Here is a 25,077-nt window from a genome sequence, read left to right on the forward strand (position 1 = left end):
ACAAACAATAACTTTTTTGTCAGAATTGCATGTTTGCTATGCAGATTTTTTTTCTCACAGTTTCTATATTATATTAAGCAATTCTAACTTTATTCTGCGATTTATGAGATATTAAACTTGCCATTGCGAGTTATAATGTCCATTTCTAATGTGGGGAAAAATTAATTTTCTCAGAATTGCAAATTTATATCTTGCAGTTCTGACTTCTTGACTCGCAATTGTGAGGTTATATCTCAGAACTTTTTTTCTTAGTATTGTGAGATATAAACTTGCAATTGTGAGTTATAATGTTCAGTTCTGAGGTGGGAAAGAAAGACAGTTTGACTCGCAATTGTGAGGTTATATCTCAGAACTTTTTTCTTTATATCTCAAAATTTGAGGGAAAAAGTCAGAATGGCAAGCTTATATCTCACAATTCTGAGGAAAAATTTTGAATGGTGATTTTGCACAATTCTGACTTCTTATCTTGCAATTGCGAGTTTATATCTTACAATTCTGAGGAAAAAAGTCAGAATGACAATTTTTCATGTCACAATTCTGACTTTTGAACTCACAATTGACTCTCGCAAACAGCTTGATTGACAGGCGATCTGACCAATCATAACATCAAATCCGGCAAACAACTCAAGACAGAAGAGTGGATTAACTTTGGTGGACTTAAACTTAAAAAATTGTGTGTACTGACGTCTTTCCGCAGCTGAAACAAAATACTGATGTTCATTCATGTTTTTTGTGCTTTAAAGAAGAAAAGACGATCGGTTGATCTAATAAGGTAAATACAGAGATCTGTCAGAACACATTAAAGAGCCACAAAATGGTATTTACTGTTTGAATTTCTTAAAAAAATGACCATTTAAAAGCTGACACCTTATTTCATACCAGAAATAACCTGCTCTGTTTTGTCTGTCAGCGTGTTGTCAGTTTCCTCTTTGCTCTGTGATGTATTTATCACTGTGTGAGAACATGATTTGTAGTGTGAGAGCTGCGATGTTTGTCGGATATAGCAACAGTAACAACGGTGGGTTTTTGCAGTACGTCAATTGCAAGTTCATATCTCAAAAGTTCAGAATTGCGAGTTTGTATTGTGCAAATTTTGAGATAAAAAATCAGAATTATGTTCTAAAAAGTCACAATTACCTTTCTTTTTTATTCAGTGGCGGAAACGGCTTCGATAGAATTCAGAGGTTGCAATGTAAGCTGTGTTCAGTTGTTAAGATTATCATAATGAGTAAAATGTGTAAGAATCACAGAGCTTATTTTCAGCAATAATCTAAATAGCAAAGGAAAAATCCTATCAGGTTTTTGTCGAGGGAACCAGGGTGATCGTGTTTTCTGGGTTGGCCTCCAAAAATACATCCTCACTGCAGCGCACTATTGGTCGAGTCAATGTTGCGATGTCAGGTTGATCAGGAAGCTCCACTGAGCCAAAATGTTTATACTTTTTGGGGAAATCATCCTATGAATAGCTATAGTCATCTCTGCCTGCCAGGTAAGATAGGAGAAAATATTCTGTGATTGAAAAAATTACTTGAGCATTAACATTTGTTACGCTGAGTAGTTGTCATTTGCCTTTGCACTTGTTGTACACCTGTGCTGAGTCATTTGCGTGCATTTCGATCATTCAGTTTACCTCAGACTGCGTGTCAAAGCACGAAACAAATCATTCTAAGCATGATTGACTCAAGAGGTGTGAGAAGAGCTTGTTAGTTCTTCCTCTCTCACGCTTCCTCTCTCTCCCACGTGCTACCTGAAGCCACAGAGCCTCGGCAGACTCTCAGATGAATAAATTTGTATATTTTAAAGCATATTCCTCTGTGGTGAAGAATTCTCCAGAGGCCTCTTCCTTTTCTCCCGTCTTTTCTCCCAAGTTTGCCTCACACACCCTATGGAGTCATTAGTCTACTTGCTGCATTGAATCTTTAATCATCTGTGTTTGAGGGAGATAAAAGAGGGAATATTGCTCTTTAAAATTCGAGTTCAGCCGTCCCCACTTTGGCTTTTTTCTTTGAAGTGCACAGACTGGTTGAACTCTATATTTCTTGCTTCCTCTGAATTCGACATCCGCAAATTGAGACGTTACACAATTGCAGCTGAGATTGGTGTGCTCCCAAAGGTGAGTGGTGGTCTTGTGTGGGCTTGTAGTTTTCCTCCATGTTCTTTACAGCCAAAAACCCTGTGCTGCTATTCTCCAGTCATTTATCCACAGATGGATATTGGCAGCGCTTCTGCAGAAGGACAGCTGGCAGCAATTGTTGAACTCCTCTGCCCAGATACTGGATAGCGTGGCACCCTTTCCAGTTCACCCTCATATCACCTTGGATTGTGAAAGGTATAGCACAGCTGACCTAGAAACATTCTTTTAATTGTGTTAATATGGCATTCTGTCTGACTATACATGCCGACACGCACTATAAAAAGCAAAATTGTGCAGCTGTTGCCTAGAAGAAACAGTTTCGTGCATGTAATTGGTTTGTTTTCAGTAGAACTCACTTGAATAAAACCTATTCTTATGTATTCATCTCTTTGTGTTTGTATATAGATTCATTTATACAATTTTAATATGTTATAAATTTGTCGATATATTTATATCAGGGGTTCTCAGCTCTGGCCCGTGAGATCCATTTTCCTGCAGAGTTCAGCTCCAACCGTAATTAAACACACCTGAACAGGTTAATCAGGGTCTTTTTTTTTTTTAGGCTATCTGACAAAAGAGGTGTTTTGAGAGACCATCATTGCCAATCCTGTCTCATTTGGTGCTCTGGGTAAGATGACACATGACCAAAATTGGGGGTTTGGAATAATATAATATAATATAATATAATATAATATAATATATTATAATATAATATAATATAATATAATATAATATAATAATATAACATAATATTACAACTTGTTACAAAAATAATATAATACAAATTGTCAAAATAAATAAGAAATCTAGCAAAATTTTGTTTGGTTTGGGGGAGGGGGGGTGGGTCGTACCATAATATAATATAATATAATATAATATAATACAAATTATAACAATAAATAGGGAATCTAGCAAAAATATGATTTAGTGGGAAAATACCATAATACAATATAGTATAATAGAATAGAATACAATAGAATACAAATTATAAAAATAAATAAGAAATCTAGCGAAAATATGATTTTGGGGGAAAATACCATAATATAATATAATATAATATAATATAATATAATATAATATAATATTACAAATGATTACAAAAATAATATAATACAAATTGTCAAAATAATTAAGAAATCTAGCAAAATTTAGTTTGGGGGGAAAAATACCATAATACAATATAATATAATATAATATAATATAATATAATATAATATTCAGTGTTGGGAAGGTTACTTTGGAAATGTAATAGGTTACAGATTACAAGTTACTTGATTTAAAATGTAATAAATAGTGTAACTTTTCAATTACTTTATTAAAGTAAAGTAACATTACTTTTGATTACTTTTTAATTACTTTTCAAAATTTCTAATATTTTCAACTGTTAATCATTTTGAAACATTTAAACCAGGCAGAGTTAACCTTACAGTAGCACTCAACACTGATTACTGTCAGACTTTCAAAATCCTTTATCACTTGAATTAAGATTATTATAAGTAAGGGATAATATACATCTTTATTTTGCGATAACAACTGGCTGGATATACATTATCCCACTTATTACACAGCTGCTTGATAGATTATTTAGATGTTTTGTATCAAAATAATTAGACACGAAACACTGATCTGAGCTGAAATATTTGAACGCAAAGCTTCCATTAAGAAATCAGTTGCTAGCAAGTGGCAAGTTCAAACTAGACAGACATTTTAGAGATACAGTGCAATCATACCACTTTTATTACACAACATTTCACCACATAAATAATAAAGTAGTAGTACTAGTTTGTTAGTTATCTTATAATCCATTACAGTGTACAAAAAAATGGCAGCAGCTGTGTTTGTATGAAATAATAGAGTGAGTCCACGACCAGTTGTTATCAGGGAATAACATACCTTGGAATGTCATGATCAATCAGAATCAAGCATTCCACAGAGCCGTGCACTCTTAAAAATAAAGGTGCTTTAAAAGGTTCTTCGCAGTGATGCCATAGAAGAACCATTTTTGGTTCCACAAAGAACCATTCAGTCAAAGGTTCTTTAAAGAACCATCTCTTTCTTACCTTTTTATAATCTGAAGAACCTTCTTTCGCCACAAAGAACCTTTTGTGAAACAGCAAGGTTCTTCAGATGTTAAAGGTTCTTTATAGAACCATTTAGACAAAAAGGTTCTTCTATGGCATCGTGAAGCACCTTCATTTTTAAGAGTGTGTAATACTTTAAATTAAAGCACAGCCACTACAAATTCAGACTTAACACCTCTTATTTACTTCGAGGTCATTCTGAGGTTAAACACAGATTTGAAATCATAACAAGAAAGAGTTTAATAGCTATGATAATGAGTTTGAAATCAAATGTTTGCATAGCTATGACAGGAAACACTGGCATCTAACAACGCCTTGGAAAAAACAATTAATCTTAAAAAAATAAGGTTTATTCATAAACCCAGTAAGCATGTGTCCTATTCTGTGTCCTAAACTCCTGAAACATTGGTGTCTCATTTCGGAGCAGTCAATGCAATTTATGAAAGAAGTCAGTTAAATCTGTATTTGGGGGTGGGTGGGTGAAAAAATTCAGATGTAATCCCCTTTGTAATCATTGACATTTTTCAAAAGTAACTGTAATTTAATTACACATTTTTTCTCAGTAACTGTAACTAATTACAATTACATTTATTTTGTAATTAAATTACGTAATTCCGTTACATATAACTAGTTACTAGTTACTAGTTACCAACACTGATTATATTATATTATATAATATTATAATACAAATTGTAAAAGACCAGAAGCACATTTTATTTAAACAACTTTAATATAATATAATATAATATAAAAAATTCTTACAAAAATAATATAATACAAATTGTCAAAACAGTTTTTTTTTTTAAATATAGGTTATTATAGTTAACTAAAACTAACAACATTAAAAAAGTACAATAATAATAAAATAAAATAAAATAAATATTAACTAAAATAACATAAAACATTATAACCTGTTTTCATGTCATCAACATTTCTTATTGTAATTTAGTTAAAATGCCACAACAAAATTACAAATAAATAAATAATAAATATAATATAATACAATTAAAACTTACTTACAATTATAATAAGTGATATTAATGATATTAAAATAACACAGAGGTGTAAAGTGGGTGATGCTTTTATGTTTAAAGCCAGTGCACACCGCTCACTGATTCTAGCCCAAAATCTGCAGTCTTTGATCACTAATGAGATGTTTGCTGACAGCCAAATATTAATGATACATTTTTGGACAGATGAGATTTCGCCAGTGCCATACATTTTGAGGGACAGTCCTGCAGTGCGATTTCTCCCACAATGACCATCAAATCAAAAACCAACAGAAGCACAGAACCTGATGACACTATTAGTGCAACAACAAACCACCACAGGCAAAATGAAAACAAGTCTTCTTGTGTGTCTGACTGATTTTAATGACAACTGAGATCTCAGTGTGACATGGCTTGTATCTGGGACCATGTTCGTACAGTCTGACAATCATAAGAACTATTATAAATTGTATAGTGTGCACCAGCATAAAGCAAATGGTCTGACCAAATTTACATGCGTAATCTGCTACTGCATTTTAGACAAACTCTTTTTACTACCTTAATTGTGTTGCATTTTTTGGCTACTGTGTAGCATTCAAGATACTTTTTTTTTTGTGGCATTCAAAATTTACTCAGAAACCCCACATGCACTATGACACTTGTGCCTGACAAAGCATTTTATATCATACTCTCGCATTTACGCACAGTACGCAGACTCAAATATTTCCCTGCTTTTGTAATCGCAGATGTAAGGGATACACAACAACAGTGTGACCTCACTGAGTCTGATGTTACAAAACAATGGCAGGCCAGCCCGTCAGACCTGCTCAAAACGTCACACACGCTTACAAACACAATAGATTTGAGGTCAAGAACAGGAGCTGTCGTGGGAATTCCCAGCTTACAGGAATAACCTGAAGTCTGTTGCAGCTTGAAGTGGTTCACATGTGCGTATGATGGTGTTTTGTTGACAGTGCTGTCCTTTCTCTTATGAAACAAAAATATATGGGAACATGCTGGACAACAAGTGATATATTAAATAATACATTTACATAAATGGGAAACTAGTGCTTATTTTTTCAGTATATTACAATATATACACTACCAGTCAAAGGTTTTTGAACAGTAAGATTTTTAGTGTTTTTTAAAGTTTTTAAAATTGTGAAATATTTTTACTATTTAAAATAACTCCTTTCTATTTGAATATATTTTAAAATGTAATTTATTCTGGCGATTTCAAAGCTAAATTTTTAGCATCATTACTCCAGTCACATGATCCTTCAGAAATCATTGTTATATCTGATTTGCTGCTCAAAAAAACAGCTGAGTAGAATTTTCCCACGGAAATTCAAATTGTTGGGAGAGGGGGGGCGGGTGTAGGGACGAGGTGGGGGCCTAACTTTAGCGATGCAGCACGGAGAGTCGCTTCAACGAGCTTCAGCCCGCCGGGTATAAACACAAGCATTGACTAGAGTGGCCTCTTCAGAGCCATAACGCACCGCAGACGTGTGCAGTGTGTGGTAAGATATTTATTCATTATATAGTGTAGATAGCTTCACTTATAACACAAGTGTTTTTTAACATGTATAAACTTGCACTAGAATAGGCTAGGCTAATCAGTGATGATGTTCTTTGATAATGTTAGGCTGCTTTTAGCCTTATGCTGCAGCTGGTTTCGGGCAATGAAACTAAGTATGTAAATAATTAAATACATTAGCACAATAATATCATGTATTGGCGATCTTGCAGGCTGACAAAAGGACCCAACACTACTGTAGTGTATATATCCATATATCCATATCTATATCCATATTTAAAACATAAGAATCACTTTAATCTAGCTTGCGTTAACAGTTGTACACAGAACTTGCTTCTTTGACAAGGGTGTGGCAGTACTGAAACACCATCTAAGCTGTTCACCAATCGCAACGCAGTGGGACAGCTAACCAATCACAACACATTTAATTTCGGAAGGCAGGCCTTCATTAAACTCGGAACTAATCGAGCCTTTTGTGCCAGGCTGGGAGAAATGTATTGTAATAATGTAAATTAATAATGTAAAATAACCACCAAGCATGAAAGCATGTTCTAGTACACCCCCAACAAAATCAAGATTTGTAAAAGAGCATAATAGGACCCTTTTAAATAGTAGGGATGTCACAATTCTCAATATATTATCGAACTGTTCAGTACGACATCCACGGTTCAATACACGCTTGTGAATTGCGGGTTTACTAATAAATTCCTAGTTTTATTTCTTTTGGAATTTGCTGTGTGTGTGCCTGCGATTTCACGTGCTGAAATGAGGAAACGCTTCCCCGCTTATATTTGAAAAAGCAACACAGCAGAGCAACTTCGCTTCTAATGACATGCAGTGACAAGCCTTACTAAACCTGTTGTCCAACAAAAGAGTTATAAAAACAAAAGTTATAAAAAACATTATAACTTGTTTTTAATATGATCTGATGTGGATTCTTATCACAGAATGAGGTAGACAATAAATTCTATGCTCATATTCAATGTATGTCGATTAGCAATGGCTTATGAAAATACACAAGATGGCTTGAAGAACGCAGATTAACCATATATTATTGCAGACGAGTGTTGTCCTTACATTTCATCATTCAAAACGTTTAAAGTTATATCTTGTTTTTGTTCAGTTACAGCAATAGCGATGCCTTTATCCATATTAGAGAAGCTGGAACGGAGCGTCATCAGTGTTATCTCTTTGACGCCTGTGTGGATTTTCTGCACGAGGGCGCCCTCTGGCATCCAGTACATTTTGCATAAAAATCGAAAAATAATACCTCTCTCAAAAGAAAAATTAAGCAGACATATACTAAGCTTTTCCCTGTGTACAGAGGTTTACAGGAGTATTTTGTTAATTTTTTGCAAAAAAAAAAAACACATTGAAGTGGCAAGATATCAGAACCGAAAACCATGGTTAACTGCCGAGGTATGTATTGAACCGTGGACTAACTGTATTGTTGCATGCCTATTAAATAGTAAATATTGCTCATAAAAATATTTCTGAATTGTACTGTTTTTGCTGTACTTTAGATCAAATAAATGCAGGCTTGGTGAGCAGAACAGACTTTTAAAATTATTTTAAAAAACATTAAAAATCTTACTGTTCAAAAACTTTTGACTGGTAGTGTATATACCTCATACGTTACAATCAGACATTATTTAGCAAAAACAAGCTGTATTACTGTTGTTACCTGTGAGGTCTGAAAGAAAGTGAAGTAATAATAGACAACATTTTCCATGGGGAGATTAGAAATTCCTTCTTTGTTAAAAATAACTATGAATATTTAGCTCCGTAACAGGCCTTTTATATTGCAGAAGTGAATCACATCAAGCCATGACATTGTTTGATACCGTAGGTTATTGTAGTTATTGCCGTGGAGACCCCGGCCGCTGTCTCTCAGTGCCGCCTCTGTGGCAATCCTGTTTGCCTTATCTGTGTAGAGTTCTGCTCTCCTCATTACAGAGAGCAAGAGAGGGAGACAGAGGGAGCGCAATCCATTCTCAACACTTGAGTCATAAGCTTGTTGAGCTTTAGACTCAACATTTCTACTTTTTATCAGAAATTTAAGCCTGTTTTCATCTAGCACAGCAGTTTCAAAATCAGCTGGGGGCGCACAAGACGGGGCGGACCGTTTACAAAAGCTTGTGTGCGATTAAACAGCACTTGGAAGCTACAGAGACGTCACAGAAATTAAGAAAACAACTCATAAGGCTCTAATTGTGTATGCGGGGCTCACTAATAGGCCCGTCTTAATGCAGAAACGCGGTCAGCCAAACAACCCTGGCGGCTAACGCAAGACCCCACTTGCCCTCTGTGATAGTCCTAATTTAGCTTCCGAGTTTGATATAGCGCCGCAAATATTTACCCACGCACACATTAAATCTGTTTGCTCGGGATGTTTCGACAAACAAACCGCAATGGTATATTAAATGAAGTAAATGTTCAACAGTGCATGCGATTATGTACTACATATATCTGACCCTCCGCAGTGAAAGAGTGGCTTTGTGTTCTCAGGTCTTGTTTGGACAGATGGTTATTCTTCCAATCTTGATGTTATGATAATTTTTCTTGCATTAGATGGCTTAAATGATTTATTTACACGGTGGCGTGCTAAAAACATTTGTCAGGAATGTTTTGAGGACTTTGAGCTCCTGCCGCAGCGTCTTCTGTGCAAAAGAGGCACATTTTCAGAGGCTTTCACCTAGGTAGAAAATTAGTTTCCTACCATTGTCACACACTTCCTTCCTGCTCATATTCATTTTACCTATCTATATTCATTTATTTCCTGCTCAAGGGTCTGCTATCAGAGTGTTCGTGAAGTTCCTGTCCTTACCGGAGGACAAAAAAGAACAAGAGCAAGGAGGTACAATTCATCTAGACCTTGGTAACCTTAGAAGTTTCAAGGTTCTGAGCATATTTCAGTCACTATTGTGAGTATTTTATACTATATCAGTGTGGTTCTTTTTCGTATCAGAATTGCCATCAAATAATGTCCTTTTTAATTTTAAAGAAAGGATAGTATATTGATTGTATATAAAGTCAGGAGGAATATAACATGCATTCTGTCAGGCTTTGAGATTTGTTTACTTTGTGCTCATTAATGTAATCCACCATATCTTTTTAGAATCCAGAAATGCCATTTACAGACATTTTAACCATGCTCAGTTTAGCCACAAACTGACACGTTTCATCTGAATATATTACAGGGATCTTTTGAGACGCAAGGGCGGCATTTCAAATGTGAACTGACACAGCAGTTTACATTCAAACAGCTGTTTTTAGTATGATGTTGGAGGCTGAATATGATTTACAATATGAGCAAATATGCATTGAATTCTTTGGTCATAATATCTTTACTACATTAGTAAATTAATCGTGGCTTAAAGGTGAAAAAAATGTGTATAATATAATATAAGCACAATATGTGTGCCGATATACATCCATATTGCACGGCTACGGGTGTGATATTGTGCTTATAACAATAGTTCGACAACAAAAGTGTGTAAATACTAGGGCTGCCCTCAACTAAAGATTTTTCTGGTTGACTAGTAGTCATTCATTTTAAGTGTTAGTCGACATTTAGTTGCATGTTTATTAATAAACCATATAAATCATAAATCACAAGTCTTTAATTGCCTACATACATAGCCTAATAAGCGCTCAAGTAGATATTTCACTCTCTATAGATATATTTTTTCATATCTGTAAAGCAAGTATACACAGTTTCGAAGTGACACACTCAAGTTCACAGAGACAGAGATGGCAGAAAATGCAACCTGTTTGCTTTTATTATTTTACAAAAGCACAACATTTCGTTGTTATTCTGAGAACACACAAATAAACATAGTCTTTACAGATTCCAAAGATGTTTTACTTTTATCTGTATGACCAAAAATGACAAAGTATTTTAAGAGCAAGTGACCATCTTGTCATGCAGTAAGCGCACTACTGTTCAGCTTCCACACCCCACACAGACACTTGAATAGCGAACATTTTTCTAGGTTAGCATTAGACTGAGCTGCCATGTAAAGTTGCTACTACATACATCTTCAGATGAAAAGCCATATTTGAGGTCGATGAATGATAGGTGAACATATGGATGTCCTGCCTGATGTACTATATTACCACATAGACGAGCCATTAACGATCTGTCCATCACGGACTGCATGACTTCGCCACTTCGTGTGGATTTTTTTTTCCAGTGACTCTTCTCGTCAAGTTTAGTCGACTATTAGGGAGCAGCCCTAGTAAATACATAAAAATAACAATAAAAAATAACAATAGAGTGTCTATAAAAACTCTCTTTTGTGCAGAACTACTTGCACCATGGATTCAAATCTCAGTTTGACAGTTAAACAGCTGAGACAAAAGACTATCTGTTAGATTTATCCAAAACAAATTATATCTCATGTTTAACCACTATAGAGATAACAGAGCCACTGGCAAAGTTCAGAAGATCTGGCTGAGGTAAAGCTGCTCTCGGCAGGTTCATGAGCACTGAATGGCCACTGACACCCTGTTCGAAAAATGTTCAAATAGACGTTATCTTATAACAAACTGCATATTTGAAGTCTAAACAAGTATATTTGTGCTTAAAACACTAATAACTACATTCCGTTACACAAAAACAGCATTATTTCTAAAATTATGGTGGATTTGGGTATCCTCCATGACACTTGCTGTGAGAAATACCGCAAACGGAGTGATACAAACAGTGAAATGATTAGAATACTAGAATATCACACTCCTCTCAGCCAATCAGATTCAAAGACCAGAAAGAACTGATAATATAATATAATATAATATAATATAATATATTCACCAATTCTACATGAGTATTTTGAACTTAAAGCCATGCTACATGCACAGCAATACAGTACTGCAACTAACAGCATTTTCAAATCATGTGAAAATCATATTACCTCCATAATCTTGTGACAGTCATCTTCTCTTCACAACATTCCTCCTATGGAATGGTTCAGCAACCTTCTATTGTTGGGATCTAAAGAGAAATGCTGGCTACAGTGGGTTGCCAAGAAATGTACCCTATTGCCCTTAAAAAGGCTTAAAAATGTAAGCCTTTTGAGGAAATTTGGCATTAAACATGGTTCTTTAAATCTGGCTTTTCTTTTCAAATGTTTGAGTTCTTGATTTATGTCTCCCAAACTTTAACAAAAACCAAATTCTGCATAACAGAACAACAGTAAAACTCATGATAAGAAGAAAAAAAAAGTTACTTGACCTCAAAATGACTTAACATTAAGGCTCGGGTGTTTGAGTGCTTAATTAGCATTAGATTAGATTTTACACATGAATTGTTTAAAGTTATACACAAGCCAGAGTAGTAAATGTTGGGTGTTTTAAAACACATACCGTTCATTATATAAAAAGCGTGCTCATCTTAGTCATATGACGTTGGTCTCCTTTGTGGGTCTGTGAACAATCTCAGCCTCAAGGACATCCTTCCAGTTTTGCAATCTCAGAAAACACAAGAGGGCATCTCAAGACAGGCATCTCAGTCTAGAAAACCAACCGGGTCTGAAATAAAAGTGACACAGAATACCAACCAACTAGTCAAGCTTATTGAGTTTACAGTATGCCATATCTAGTTCTCAGTGTTGGGAAGGTTGCTTTGGAAATGTAATAGGTTACAGATTACAAGTTACCCTATTCAAAATGTAATAAGTACTGTAACTATTTCAGTTACTTTATTAATGTAACTGATTACATTTGATTACTTTTGGATTAATTTTATAAATTTCTATGTTTTTAAGTATTAATCATTAACCTTACAGTAGTAGCTAACAGTAATGGGAATAACTACGTTATAAAACACATTTTTTTAGTAACGTGTAATCAAATGATTTACTGTTTCCCCCATTACAACACCATTACCGTTACTGACAATAAAATGCGGCATTACTACAATTTATTATAATATTATTATCATTTTATTTTGCAGTTCAGCTGAATGGATGTGCAGTGTACCTGTATTTGACAAACCGTAAACTCTAGTGTGAAGGCACACGACTAGCCGTTGCTTTGTCTCACACACACACAAAGAAAGATACAGAAAAATTCTTCAGCTTTTAAGAACTGCCGTTTGGTAGTAGGCAGAGCTAATTTGCAAACGGCAATCCCATTGCCAGGCGCTCACCTATTATCGCCCCTGTTTTGATTTCAGCAAATCAGTTCGAGCTAACGCAGACAACTTGATTTATATTCATGAACCTAGCAGCTCATTAATCCTTAGTGCGTTTTATATTGTTATTAGTAGTAGAATTCGTAGTAGTTTTGTTGTCTAAATTATCATGTAATATTATAATTCTTGACTGACTGATGCTAAGTGTACTTTCAGATATTTAAAAAAACTGTGCCATTAAGCTTTATATGACATTTAAAGTGGATCAAAACCTTTCATCAAAGTTGTTCTAAAACCAAATCAATACCCATTCTTGTCTTAGGACACTTAGATAAAAATTTTTGATCCACTTCAAATGTTGACTACTATATAATACTATATCAGATATTTAATATAAGTCTGGTGAGTAAACAAAAAAATTTCATTTAAATGTCATTCATTTAACATATTTAATATTGGGGGCATCCTAATTATTTCACATATTTGAACATATATATTTTTTTAAGTAACACAGTAGTTACTTTCCCTGGTATTTAGTTACTTTTATAATTATGTAACTCAGTTACTATTTGTACGAAGTAAATAATAACTATAACTAAGAACACTAGTAGTCAACACTGATTGCTGTCAGACTTTCAAAATTCTTCATCATTTCATTCAACATATTTAATACTGGGGGCATCCAAGTTATTTGACATATTTAAACACTGTTTTTTAAAAAAGTAAACAATAGTTACTTTCATAATTAGTTACTTTTATAATGATGTAACTCAGCACTAACTCAGTTACTATTTGTAAAATGTAACTATTACTAATTACTTTTTTAAAGTAACATGCCCAACACTGGAAGTCAACACTGATTACCATCAGACTTTCAAAATTCTTCATCACTTGAATTATGATGATAATAATTAAATTTTAAAAAATCAGACTTTAGCACCTATTTTTACTTTGAGATCATTCTGAGAACTGTTATTTAATGAGATTTTTTCTCAGTAATGTGTTACAGTTACATTTATTTTGTAATTAAAATACGTAATGCCGTTACATGTAAGATGTTTTCATGGTGAAGTTAGAGGAAGATGTGTCTCTGTCTTCGACCAGCTTGAAATATGAATTTAAGAGGCTGCAATGATTGGATTGAATCATGGCTGATTAACTTTTCAGGCCTAATTTACTCTCCCATTTATTTGCGCAGAGTGACGAATACTGGCAGATTTTCAGAACGCCACTGGTCACCCATGAGTCTGGGAAACCCAGAGGGTGAGAGTCCTTACCTCATGTCTGTTATTCTGGTGTTCGAAGAGTATATACTAACCGTAGTGAGCCTCCCTATCCTGAGGGAGCAGTAAAGGGCTCCCAAACACCCAAAGAGGGCGAGACCAGACCGAAGACTTTGTTGCAGTTTCCAGGCAACACGTAGAATGAGCCTGTGGAGAAAAGGTGGAGGAGGTGCACCACGGGCCGGGGCAGCTCACATGCGCATGGGGCCCAGAGGCTTCGGCGTGATTAATGGCACAGGTATGCGCTACAGCAGGCATCCTCCGAGAACCTACAGATCAGTCTTCCTGTAATACAAATCCGACATTTTGCTCCCCTCCCCTTTCTCCACCCCACCCCACCTGCTACTGCAGCACCATCATCAGAAGCTCAGCTCCTCACTGCCAAGTGCATCACCGACATCACACTCATAAATCATTCCCAAACAAAACACGCTTAATCTGTGACGTGCAGGCCTGACACACAAATTTATTACCTGTGTGAGATGCACAACAACATGTCCCTAGCACCTTCTGTCTGTCTCCAAAAAGAAAAAAATCATACGGATAGGAACGGGGAGGGAGGACAATTGCTAAACTTCACGCCTGGCGGAGGGATGCTAGCTCCTGCGCGTCGAGTACAAGAGACAAAGCATTTACGAGGCTGGTTAATTTCAAGGGCTTATTACAGCACAGAGAGCTCTTTCTTCTGCCGCCTCGCTCTTGCCAAAGGATTTTACTCAAGCACATTTGTAAGACATGAATACATAAGTCCTTTTCATGGATTAGGTTGGCAATGAGATGAATGGTCTGTGGTATGAGTCAAATTGCCTGATTGCAACTGGCTGTTTTAAATTGAGGAGGTTAATAAAACAAAAGCTTACCTCTCTAATCCCAAAACAAGGAAAAAACAAATGTAAACTTGCTTTATGAGCTTAACACAATTCATTTTCTACAGCATTATGCACAGAAAAAATGGGAAGGAAAAGCATCGGTCTAGATTTTTTTTTAAGACAGTGTAAAAAGGATCATCCACAAGAATGATCACTTTTACATCATCTCAAATATCATATCGCAGAGTGTTTTTTTTTCAGTAACTCCACAATGTTATTTGGGAAAGTGTTACTGGAGCTTTTTCCAGCATGATTATTTGATGTATTACTTCTGAGGTTAACATCTGGAATGTAGACAAGCGAATCCACAGATCTTTCCTTCTGCAGACAAAGCCACAGTGATTATAGTCAGGTTATAAGAGCAAGTGAAAATCACATGGGAGTTTTCCCTGGGGATCTGCCTTTATGCATTTTATACGACTTTCAGACGTTAATCAGTGAGCATGTTGGGATGCTTCAGGAGTAAAACAAACAGAAACTTTGTTTCTTGTTAAAGTCTTGTAACACATTTTGTTTGAACATCTGTAATTCTCTGTGTGTTATGCTTTAAAGGTGGCATATCATAAAAATCTTTTCTGTGTTTAAGTGCTATAACTGGGTCTTCAGTGCATCTACAGAAAACGTGAAAAAGGTTGCTTCAGATTTTGCTCCCCCGATGATGTGGAAAGGGGATCTTAATGTAATATTACCGCCCATTAATCTGCACGTTTCCACCCATGGTGGCAAATTTTGTTTTCGCAAGCGACAATGGTGTACCAGTTGTAACAGCATGGTAAAAGTTCAAGCAAAGTCCCAGTCTCAGAGGAGACAAGAGAGCAGTGGATTTATCGATTTATTCACTGTATATTACACTGCTGCCACACTGATCTAATATAAACATACAATTTCTTTCCCAGCTGTTTACCTTCACAGACATAACCGACTGTTTTTGTAACTTGTGTGTTATTAACATAAACTTGTGTGGATTTGACTCTTTAAGTGCAATAAGACATAAAAGAGAAAGAGTTTTTTAAGATTTACAACTCACATGCCGTGTGACAGCCGCTTTCGCTGTGCATGCTTTGAACGTGTGCGGTCAGAAAACCAGATTTTTAAACTAATATGGATTAAAACGCATGATTTCAGCACAAAAGACATGATAATCAAAAGCAAACATATGTTTTTAGTAGAGTATCCGAGGTATGAGCTGTAAAGGCACAGTCCTATTCTGAAAAATGGGTGGGGAGCAGCAGCTCATTTGCATTTAAAGAGACATGCACGAAAACAGTGTTTCTGGGTCCACTCAAAATAGGCATTTTCAAAATGACATAATAAATGATCTGTGGGGTATTTTGAGCTGAAACTTCACAGATACATTCTGGGGACACTTGAGACTTATATTACATATTGTAAAAAGGGGCATAAATATGTCTCTTTTAAGTGGTTTCCATTGTGATAATAATAAAAAAAGGTTTCATGAACAGATCATGTGAATGAAAAGTTACTGCTAGTAGTTCAACAGATCACAAAACCCACGGTTTGGATCATATTAAATTTTTTGAGTCACGGATTGGATCATTTATCGAAAAAAATTTTTCAATATAACCTTGCTTTCCATTAAGCTAAATACTTGTTCGATATTGCGGCAAAAAAATACTACTAGCCTAACTAAGAAAGATCAAACATGATTAAAGACAAGTGAACAGCCAGTAAAAAATAAGAACAAATACACAAATTGCAAGTAGAGATAAATACAACAGAACAAGGCTACGAATAAAATAAGGTCCAACAGTAGTATTCAGGTACAGAAATGTACTAATTAAGTGTAAAATATCACTGCATAGTGTTCACTATATAAATTAAATGTAGATTAATCTTTGTCAAAGCTGTATTTTTTGTTTGATTAGCATTAGGCTGCTGTCCCTTTAAGACCTTATGTATGGACCGAATATAATGATACACATCCGATTTCTCTTCAGCTGTTGTCGTTCAATTGAGACATTATCAACTGCATTTAACAGAATGATTGTCGAGATGTGTATTTTGACATAATTTTATGGAGATGCAAAGGATTCAGTTCGGTGTTCGCGCACTGTTTGAAACACGCCTCACTGTATGAGTGTGCTTTGCTATGGAAAGCCAAATGGTTAAAAAACACGAATTTTAACACGTCAACAACATGAAAAATATGCATATTTAGCATGTTTATTCGCATATTTCATGCATGAAAGGAATAGTTCACCCACAAATGAAAATTCTGTCATTAATTACTGACCCTCATGTCATTCCAAACCCACCTTCGTTCATTTCGGAAAACAAATTAAGATATTTCTGATGAAATCCGAGAGCTCTCTGACCCTCCATAGAAAGCAAGGGTCCTTTTTATGTGCAAATAAACTAAATTAACTTTATTCACCATTTTTTCGTTCACCAACAAAAAGTATTTTTGTAGCTTCATAAAATTATGATTGAACCGCTGATGTCACATGGGCTATTTTGTTTATGTTTTTGGTACCTTTCTGGACCTTGAATGTGGTAGGACCCTTGCTGTCTGTGGAGGATCAGAAAGCTTTCGGATTTCATAAAAAATATCTTAAATTGTGTTCCGAAAGACGAACAAAAGTCTTATGGGTTTGGAACGACATGAGGGTGAGTAATTAATGACAGAATTTTCATTTTTGGGTGAACTGTCTCTTTAAACGTGTTATTTACGTACTGGTATTTCATGCATGAACAACGCATATTTAAGGCGTGCGATGCGTGTAAATATGCATATTTTACATGTTATTGATGCGTTAAAATTCATATGTTTTTGAACCATTTGGCCTTCCAAACATTGCAGCTATGTGCACAGAAAACATAATGCGAGTACTGAATCAAGTTCTGTTTTGCCTCTTCGTCCTAAAATGCTAGTTCGGTTGGTGTTGGTCACATACAATTTTCGTTTTACCTTGTAAATAATTTCTAATTGGTTAAACTGCCCCTATTGCAGTTTCAATTCTTAGTATGCCATGACAATTTTGCAGTGTGGTTGAGCAGTAAGTGATGTACAGTACTTGTGTCAGGTGTTCAATGAACATCTTCTCTGCAAAGTCTTTGGTCATGTGTTAATGATTTCAGTACAAGGTCTTTGTGAAGTGATAAAAGCGTCTGTGTTTTAGTTCTGTGTTTGGCCTTATTGATCAATTGCTTTTTATGGTGTCTACCTCACTGTCCTAACTTAAGGTACTGTAAAGTGCACAATGATATTGATTGTTCCTATTACACTTTTGTTTAGCTTTTTTAGAGAAAGGTGTTCAATATTTTGCTTGATAACGGACTGCATTAGATAGAGGGCACTTGAATACAAGCAGAGGCCATCTGACCAAAACATTATCACGAAGGTTGTGTCAAGGCAAACATGAATGATTTATTACGCATTGTATATTGGAGATTAGATAGGATCTGAAAATAACAAACAAGTGGTTTGGAAAACCTGAAAGCATTTATGAGGTAATAAAATTATTAGGTCTTTTCCTTTCAGTTTTATTGCATTTAACAACTCGAAGTGAACAGTTTAACATTGTTAGACTTTTTAAAAGTATTATTAAAAAACATGAGATAAAAATCTCCGTATCCTAAAGTTTAACAAGAGATAATTTCTGTTGATGCTCCTCAGTTTCAATCTTGTTTATCAAAAAGATCTCTAGTCACGTTACTCGACAGCCATGTGTCAAAGTGAATTAATTTGAGGCCATTTTGCGAGATTAATTAAATGATTCTTGATATTAAGGACTGAATGAAAAATGGAAGGAATGGTTTCATTTCTGACCTTGCTCAATTTTTAATGAACTCGCTACGGCTCGTACAAAATGGCACTCTTTCTCTCATATAAATGGTGCTGTACAGTAACTTCAACAAATGGTGGGCAAATTAAAAGGCTTTTATTGTCTCTGGAAGCAGCTGTCTGTAAGCCGTTGAAACCGGGATGATTTGAAGGATACGCTAACCTACCACATCTCTACGTTGTGAGGTAAAAATGGAAATTAAAAGTTGTGAGAGTGTCAGGTGTATAATTACAAGCTCCGATATTAGTTACTTCAGAGTGAACAAAAGGAGAAAAAGTAGTTGGTGAAAACTTCGGAGGTTTTGATTAGATATGTTACATAGATGCATGAGTATGTGACAGTTGTGCGGTGCTGCGCTACTCAGTGCTGGCAGGGCATGCTCAGTGTTAATTACGTGCAGTAATGAGAGAACAGAGCCAGACTGTGAGACACAGGGTATTTTTAGAGCCTCTGCAAAGTTATCTAATGCACAGACTCAATCTGCACAGAGACATACTGATGTACCTTTGCGCTATTCTAGTTCCTCCCTTTATTTCATCGTCCTGTCTTTAGGCTCTGTCTGCTCTGGTAAAGACCACTTCAACAAGTGTGTGGATGGTGATATTTAAAATAAAAAGTGTGAAGAATGACGTTATTATTAATACTTCACTATAAAGTTCAGTTCATACCATTAGTAAATGCGTTATTATGAACTAACAACTAACAAGAATTTTTCAGCCTTTTTATGTCTAAAATTGTATTAGTTTGTAGAATTTAACATTAACCTAGAATTATAAATGCTGTAAGTGTTTTCACTTCATGATACCTGGTGCATTGTGAACTGTGGACAATAAGCGGGATATTTGAAAGTTTAGCTCTAATTGTAATGATGTGTTAATCAAGAATCCGCCGTCAAAACAGTGACCTTCAGTGTATTTATGAGTCCAAGGAGCCTGTTCTTCAAAAAGAAACTTCAGACAGAAACTCCAACTTGACTACGGTGCTCTAATAGTCTGTTATATGAGCGATATTATAAGATCCTTTATTTAATTGGTGCTGTAGTATCTAAGCAGTCTGGAGCTATTTGTGGTCTGGTACAATGCTGAAAATGTCAGCTGTCTTCTATTTGAGTATGTTTTATAAAGCCCACTGCAATTCTCTAGGTCTTTATGACCTATCAATACGAAACTTTAACTTTAGCTGAAAGGGAAAAATAAGTGCTTCAGCTGGCTTATTTTTCATATTTTGTTGAACCCACAATTTTATGGCATAGAAATCTTGCTCAAATGTTGATGGCTCACGTTTAGATGACTTCTGTTGGCCAAAAAATGACACTTTGAAACATTGGTGGTGGCGCTGGCAAGTCTTCATTATGAGAAAGAGAACCAACAGGGAGTTCTTTCCTTCTTTCTTCCATCTCTTGTGAACAGTCAGGCATTGTTGTTCTCAGATCAGCACAATTTTTCGCTTTTATTAATAATAATATCCACACAAAACACATCTAACACCCTCGGTATTGGTGAGTGACAGCTGCGGCTGGTCCACCACTCCCCTGAGCCAAGCCCTGTCACATACACGCATGCCCAGCATGTCAGCGTCCATCTGGGATCCTACCCTTCAAACTTCTGTCGCCCAGCTCCCTTCCGGCAGAAAGACCCAGGGACGAGAGTGTGAAGTCAGGCCTCACAGGGGCAGGAAGAAAGCCGTCCAAAGCCAGCTGGTCTGGCTTTGAGGAAAGCAAAAAGGAGATAGAAAGCGAAAGAGAGAAAGGGAGAACGTGAGAGAGGAAGGCAGACAGAAAGAGAGAAAACTGAAATAATACAAGGGAAATAAAGAAAGTAAGAGCAGCACACCTGAGAAAGATACCTGAGGAAGGCCTTAGCAGCAGGTTCTGTGAAGCTAATCGATCATCGCAAGAAACAGGTGAGACACACATCCATTCAGAGATGGGGAGGGGCAATGGGGGAGATGCATTGTATACAAAATTTTAACACATGACCTGACTGCTTGTGATTGGTAAGTAACGGAATAATGCAAGTAGAAAAATCATACTTCAGATTAATAAAATGAATGCACGGTAATATAGAAAAGCATGTTTGTGTGTGTATTTTCTGTTTTCTTCATCATAATTATGCTTGAAGTCATCAAAAAAGTGCAACAAACTCTATCATGGCAGATTGTAACATTTTTGCAGGATTGCACCACTTTCATTTTACTTGAATAAAAAATTATACTGTGAATAGAGGAAACTAATTTTCTAGGAAGATTTTTTTTTTTTTTAAATATATTGAAGTATATGAATTCTCTACCAGTCAAAAGTTTTTGAACAGTAAGATTTTTAATGTCTTTTAAAGAAGTCTCTTTTGCTCACCAAGCCTGCATTTATTTGATCCAAAGTACAGCAAAAACGGAAAAATTTTGAAATATTTTTGCGATTTAGAATAACTAATTTCAATTTGAATATATTTTAAAATGTAATTTATTCCTGTGATCAAAGCTAAATTTTCAGCATTATTACTCCAGTCTTCAGTGGCACGTGATCTTTCAGAAATCATTCTAATATGCTGATTTGCTGTTCAAGAAGTATTTTTGCATTATTATTATTATCCGTATTTAAAACAAAATCTTTTTTCAGGATTCTTTGATGAATAGAAAGATCCAAAGATCAGCATTTATCTGAAATAAAAAGCTTTTGTGACATTATACACTATACCATTTAAAAGCCTGGGGTCAGTATAATTTTTTTTGGTAAAGAAATCATCAAGAAATTAATACTTTTATTTAGCAAGGATGCTTTAAATTGATCAAAAGTGATGATAAAGACATTTATAATGTTACAAAAGACATTTATAATGTTACAATTTCTATTTCAGATAAATGCTGTTCTTCCGAACTTTCAATTCATCAAAGAAACCTGAAAAACTTCTACTCAGCTGTTTTCAACATCATCATCATCATCATCATCATAATAATAATAAATGGTTTTTGAGCAGCAAATCAGAATATTAGAATGATTTCTGAATGATCATGTGAGTGGAGTAATGATGCTAAAAATTCAGCTTTGAAATCACAGAAATAAATTACATTTTAAAATATGTTCAAATAGAAAAGTTATTTTAAATAGTAAAAATATTTCAATATTTTACTGCAAATAAATGCAGGCTTGATGAGCAGAAGAGACTTCTTTAAAAAACATTAAAAATCTTACTGTTCAAAAACTTTTGACTGGTAGTGTATATTCAGTGTTAGTTGTTTACTGCTATATCCGAATCATATTTTATTATATTAAGTAAATCAGATTGTTTTTTTTTTTTAAATTGCTATAACTTAAAAAAATAATTTTGCATTTCATAATCTTTACACTCTGCTTACTGGCTATTATCTACTGTATTTTCAGTTACATCTGATTAAATACTAAATTGGATGTACGAAGGACAAAATGTGTTTCTTTCTAGCTAATCTCTAGACCACAGGTGGCTGAGTGTTCAGTGTGGTTTGTTAGGGTTCTGGTGCCAATGGGTGTTTGCACAGGGGATCCAGAGTATGTGCCTTGCCCTGTTGGGACTATTTTTACGTACAGCTCCAGCTTTACAAGGCCTCAAATAGAATGTAAAAAAATGTGAAGTCACAGAGGGCACATAATCAGGGATTTCATCAATATCCATAGCCATTTTCCAGGGATTACTTACTGCGGTATGAGTTTGCTTTGGATTCTATAGATACATCTTCTATTGTAGTTCACTGGTTCTTGTCCTAAGAAAGTGATAAAATTAGGTACTTTTACATTTTTACATTTTCAGATGTTGTTAGGAAGAATCAGTGAGGAAAAGATTTATTAACGTTCTAAAATTCTGCTAAATTGTTGATAAATTATATTCATGCTGTGAACATCTGTTTACTCTAAGTGCAAAAAAGTTCAAAGATGTTCTTAAGATGAAATATAGGCGGGTAAGCTGCCAATTTTGATTGTTGTATGAATCCTTGATAGCTTATACTTACATCTAAGATTTATGTACAGGTTTAAAACTCAAAGTGCTTAAAACACTGGATATTGAGGTCAGCGTGTGTTAGTAATCACCTGCCGATTTTGTCTGTGTCGTTACACAAGTTAAACTGCGGATTAGAAAGTTATGAAAGTGATGACACTCTCGCTGTATTTCAGTTAGGCCTCTACAAACTGAATTTTAAAAATATAAATCATTTACAAAGGCCCCAAACTCATTCTGGTTTGTATTATTTATTAGTCTTTGTATAACTGTTTTGCATTGTTTTAACATGTTGTACTTCCTTTGATCTCCTGAGTGTCCTGTTTCACATGTGGTAAAACGGTGGTAATACAAATTCCCTTTAAGTCCCAGCAAAAACAACTCATGTTCAGTACCACACCTCGTCCACAGATCCTACAACTACACGTGACACTGCCACATGCAACGTAAAACGCAGCCAACCTCTTCCTTCTGATTGGTCACTGACAAGCCGCTGAGGGATTCGATTGGAGGAGAAACATGTCACTTCAAACGCACTGACCCTATTGTTACTGTTGTTTTATAGAACTTACGTCAATCGTATCTAAGGTAGTGCCAGTCTAACAACCATAATAAATATTAAAATTGTTCCGGACGTAACGGGCTTTTAACAAGCGGGCAGTAATCGTTGCTGTGGAGGGTTTTACACAGCAGTGATGTCTTTGTTAACTTTTTGCGCGGCAGTGTCTTAAGTGTCACTTCCTCGATTCTATCACATGCACATATAGTTGGCTATACGCGTTGTTTCCTCGCTTTCTCAAACTGTTAAGCACGGTGATGTCATGGTGTGGCGGTTAGGGAGCCGTTTCCTTTCTTTCTCACCTCACGTCGAGCGGTTACTTGCTTTTTCGCTTTTTACGTATGACACAAACAAAGTGTCCGAGTTCTTTTGTGTTGTTTTCGACATGTTTAAGACGCTGTTCTTGAGTTTTTCATATTTGTTTTTAAACTGGAGATGAGACACGAGTAGAGTAGGAGGTGGAGGATGAGGAGGCGGCGTTTATGGCAAGCTCAAGTAACAATTAGTCCTTAAGACTAAATATAGAAATAAAATCTATTTTAACCGTATGTGGCTATTTACTACAAAGCAACCCAGTAGTGACAAGTTTTACCAGTATTTATTTATTTATTACTAGCAGCCATCCTGAAATGGTTTATCTTCTTCCATTGAACTCTGGAGATCTTGTGGTTTAGATAATGACTGTGCACTTCTGACTAGTTGCCATTGTTTTCAAGTTATTTTTGATTCTTTTTCCACTTTTACTTAAACTACTAAATTAAATACTAGTAATAAAAAATACTAGTCATTACATAAAATATAAGTAAAAATGCATATAGTGAGATAGTGGTGACTAGTAACAAGTGGAGTTTGCACTAGTGTCTTCAAAGTGTACAGTAGGCCTACTATGTAATAAATAAGTACTAGTGCTATAGATTCCAGTAAGTGGTACGATTAATAATAAGACACTATTAGACCTATTTATAGCTGTTTTTCCATTATGTGCATTTTGAAGTACCGCACCAGAAGTGATGCATGGAAATGCCAAAATTTGAATAAATGAATAAAAAAATCCCTTAATTTGCAAAAACAAGTACACTTGTTTGAGGTGGCCAAAAAGGGTTTAATGTGAACAATGGCAGTTGGGAACGCATTTTGCGAATACATTTCTCCACGCGCACCAAAAAAGTAATGCGACTTTGCGGTATGGGACGAAATAACTTGGGTGACCAGCGGACTAATCTCATTGCACAACATCTGAAATGGTCATTCTGAAATGCCTGAGCAAAGTCTGTCGTCGAAGTATTTCTGTATAATTGCCTCCTAGAACTGTTTCACAAGACTGCCTTCCCAAACAGCTGGCATCCGCCTCTGAAAGCCGTGACTGCATTTATTGTTTCGTCTGCTCTCTCTGAGTAATTATAAATAGGAAAATTATTATATTCAGTGGCTTCTCCTAGTTTTTTTTAGTGAAATTTAGTGGCAGTTTATTGACTTTGTCCTCTTTGGATTTTTTTTATGCGATATTCCATTTTTGCACATAAGTTGATTTCACTTTAAAACTTAAGATGGAAACCCGGCTGGTGATTAAAGGTTAGGTACTAGTGAAACCGAATAAGAACATAGTTACTATTTCATATCATAAAAATACGTAACAGTAATGTGGCGATAGATGTACGCTACTTAGTTTTAAAATATATATGTTAAAAAGGCTTGCCGTAGGAGGTTGACTCCGTCTC

General features: G+C 35.4%; 1 protein-coding gene across 2 annotated transcripts in view; it reads left to right on the forward strand.

Annotated features, from left to right (window-relative positions):
• The first annotated feature begins 20,438 nt into the window (after window positions 1-20,438).
• Window positions 20,439-25,077, forward strand: part of mef2aa (myocyte enhancer factor 2aa) — a 121,851-nt gene continuing 117,212 nt past the window's right edge. Inside the window, exon 1 of one of the 2 annotated variants that reach the window (XM_051134350.1) lies at window positions 20,439-20,737. The gene's annotated coding sequence lies outside the window, so the exon portion shown is untranslated. The remainder of the gene's footprint in view (window positions 20,738-25,077) is intronic. The other variant, XM_051134347.1, reaches the window with a different exon arrangement.

Source organism: Labeo rohita, chromosome 18, assembly GCF_022985175.1.
Source record: "Labeo rohita strain BAU-BD-2019 chromosome 18, IGBB_LRoh.1.0, whole genome shotgun sequence".
Taxonomy (NCBI): Eukaryota; Metazoa; Chordata; class Actinopteri; order Cypriniformes; family Cyprinidae; genus Labeo; species Labeo rohita.